Source organism: Toxorhynchites rutilus, chromosome 2, assembly GCF_029784135.1.
Source record: "Toxorhynchites rutilus septentrionalis strain SRP chromosome 2, ASM2978413v1, whole genome shotgun sequence".
Lineage (NCBI taxonomy): Eukaryota > Metazoa > Arthropoda > Insecta > Diptera > Culicidae > Toxorhynchites > Toxorhynchites rutilus.
In genome coordinates this window covers 107,478,338-107,481,746 of record NC_073745.1, presented here as the reverse complement: position 1 = coordinate 107,481,746, position 3,409 = coordinate 107,478,338, and the positions used below count along the sequence as shown (strand labels likewise).

The following is a 3,409-nucleotide window of genomic DNA, read 5'->3' as shown; positions in this document are numbered from 1 at the left end:
AGTTTTTGAGTAAAAAAACATCAATAACTTTAAGTAGGATAAAGATATTGACAAGTTCTGCATTCGATAAGCTCTAAAAGTCGAACAGACAGTTTTGATGTAGAATTTGAAATATAAAAGTTACAGCAAAAAAATGCTAATTTCCACTTAAATACATCTCCTGGAGCATTTTGCAATGTTTCTATCTGATTTCAGTAGAAAAACAAGCAAAAACATCCTATGGTGATCTATCATTTTCACTCGAGATATGGAGTTGAAAGCGTACAATGCGTCAGTTGTTGGTTTTCGTTCATACATTGAGCTTTATCGTCGTCAGGATGGCCGAGCGGTCTAAGGCGCCAGATTTAAGCTCTGGTTCCCGTAAGGGAGCGTGGGTTCGAACCCCACTTCTGACACATCCTTCAATTTTTTATATAATATATAATTGTGATTCTAGGTCATACGATTATATTTAAAATGGCCACTTCTGAGGGTACTTCTTCTGAGAAATTTCCCGGTTCAGAGGTTCAAACAGGGCTTGCATTTTCTGAAAAATCAAAAAGAATATTTTCATTAGTTCCTTTCACTTCTGCCAGAGTATTTTTTAAATGATTCATTTTAGTCAATCAGATTGAAGTGAAATCGGTATAATCATTGCACATTCTTAACCATCGATTCTTCTGATTCGATTGAAACTTTTCGAATAAGTTTATTACAGCTCAACGTTAAAAATGTGGAGTCTCGACCGAACACTCGTCGGGTGCGGATGAGTTTTTCTTTGCTCCGCGTCTGATTTTTTTTCTTCTTTGTTTAGCGCGTTTCAACCTGTTTCGGCTCTATTCGCTGCTAGGAATAGTTTGTTGGTGGAAGTTATCGTGAAAATGGTTTCGTTGTGTTAATGGTGTTGTAATGAAAAAAAAAGTTCAAATTCAGTTAATCAGTTTTGTGGTTATTTTACTGGATTATGGCGTTGTTTTTTTTTCAACTCTCTCGTGTACCGTGGTTATGTGTGTATGCGTGGTAGCTTGCTTTTTAGAGTATGTTTTTTACAGCAGTGATATTAAGGATGGAATCCACTAACCACTAATTCTGCCAGCAAAATGATCCAACTGTATCGAGAAACATCAACATCCCAGCTAAGTACTATTAACAATTTGTTATTTTTATAACCGATCCGAAATGCAATCCGCTTCAAGTCTCTCGGTGTTGTGTGCGAGAGAGAGAAAGTGTCAGTCAGTAGAAGACTGCGGTGATGGCGGGTGCGGCTGCGTGTGAGAGTGTGGCATTACGAGTGCGCGATCGTGGAGGATGACCAGCAAACATGTGATTGTATTGGTGTGGTTGCCTTGCTTCCCAGAACGGACTCGTTTGCTTCGGAAGACCAAGGTAGTTTGATTATTTTCGTCGGTTGACGTACAGTCGAGTTTTTGTGAGAGGATTGGATCGGAGAGCATATTTTGATTGTGCGATAGCTGACGGATGGAGGCAGGCTGTTTTGTTTGTTCGAGGCAGACGATTTCGGTCACGGCAAGGCGGAGCGGACGGTGTAGCCACGCCGGTGCAGTTCTATGTCGTTGTTTACTTCTCGCAGTTGCGTGAGATTTTTGCAGCCGCATTTTCGCGCGAAGTTGCATTCAATCTAAACGACATTCTAGAGTTTTAGAAGATCCAATAGTTTTAGAGGTTTTTATATATCTAATATTGTCTTCGTGGTAAAGAGCGCATTGACGTCAACGTAACATCGATTTTCTTTTCTTTTAAATCTAGCTAGACGTTGACTTTGATGTGTATGTACAAGCGGCCATAAGATTTCCATGCAAGAATATTCAATGTAGTGTGCGTTTCGACCATGAGAATGTTACGGAGGTCGAGAGAAAAGTTTGAATTAACTTACATTTGTCTCTTTTGCTCACCCATGTTTTTTCTTGGGATTAGTAGTTCACCTTGAATGTCAGTGAGTTCTTCTTGTATGTATCTCCTTTTCGGTTTTTTTTTTTTTTTTGAATAGAGGATTGACGTTGCTTTTCCTTCAATTATGTCATTCTAACCCTTACTACAAGAACAATGATTTCGTTAATAATTGCTCGACTGATTACTTGAGAAATTGTTAGTTTTTATTACAAATCCAAATCGCAGGTATCAAGTTTTCCTTTTCGAGGTTCAAATATAAATTGCAAGACTAGGTTCAAGATGCTAGAGTCCCAATTCGGAAAACTTCCGTGATTTCCGTGTATTACAATGGAAGAACATGACGTGCGATTAGGCACAAGTATTAAGTCCGATCCAAGTCTGCTAAGACCTTATCAGGTGATCCTTCAATATATTCAATCTTCAAATGCATTTGATTTTCGAGTTTTTGCTCCGTTGAACAGAGGAGACTTTTCAGGTTACCGTTTAGCTGCTACGAAATGCATTTGATGTTCGAGTTTTCGTTTCAACGAGTAATTGGGTCCACGCTTACAAAATTAATTCACTTACCAGAGTTATGATCCTTTTGCAGAGACCTTTTCAGGTCACCCTTTAATATCTTCACGGCTACGAAATGCATTTGGTTTTCAAGTTTTCGTTTCGTCAAGTGATCTCTAGTTTGCGTTAGCATAATCACATCACTTACCACAGTGAATCCTGATTATTACCCCTTCCCACTAACAAACTATCCCTTCCATAATAAACGCTAGGGAACCACGCTATAGAGGCGACCCTTCTGGCCTTCGGGCGGCGAATATCATACTAACATTCCTACCCTTCCCCTGGTGACTGTAAGGACGTGGCCGGCGTCGTTATTGATCATTGAAAGCTCGAATTACCGAAAATTGCACAACGAGAATGATTTGCTAGTCCCAAGCGTCATTCTGTGTGTTCTTTGTGCAATTTGGTTGGTTCAGGTCAATCACGGAGAGCAACTACGAATTGTACAGTCTACCCAAGCTCAAGCTCAAGCTCAAGTTTATTACAGCTCAACGTTAAAAATGCACTATGATATCTTTTACAAAGAGCAGAACACCATTGAACAATATTATTAAGCTGGTAAATCGACTCATAAACAGAATAGAATGCGTAAGAGACTCAGATTCTTAGTCTTAGTCTTAGATTCTGAACAATCATTATAATACAAACATACGCAAAGCAAATAATATTAGGTTGGGGAAAAAGAAATTCAAGAAACAATCGAAGTTGAAAAGAAATAATCGAAGTTGACCGGGATGTTGATAGTCGTAGCATCGCCCAGGAGCTAAAGATCGACCATAAAACAATTACAAACCATTTGCACAGAGCTGCATTCCAAGCTCAATGCATAAGAATGAAATGCCTTAATAAAAAAGACTATATTCTATTATTTGTGCTGACCTGGCATCAGAAGTTATTAATGCGCCGAGTCCGCTGCTATAGATTGCTTGCCAAACGAGCGAGTTTTCTATAACTTAAAAAA

The 3,409-nt window shown here is 39.0% G+C and overlaps 1 non-coding gene across 1 annotated transcript; it reads left to right on the top strand.

Moving 5' to 3' along the window:
• Window positions 1–311: 311 nt before the first annotated feature.
• Trnal-uaa (transfer RNA leucine (anticodon UAA)) lies at window positions 312–395 on the top strand. The gene has a single exon. It is a non-coding gene; the product is annotated as a tRNA-Leu (tRNA).
• Window positions 396–3,409: the final 3,014 nt, after the last annotated feature.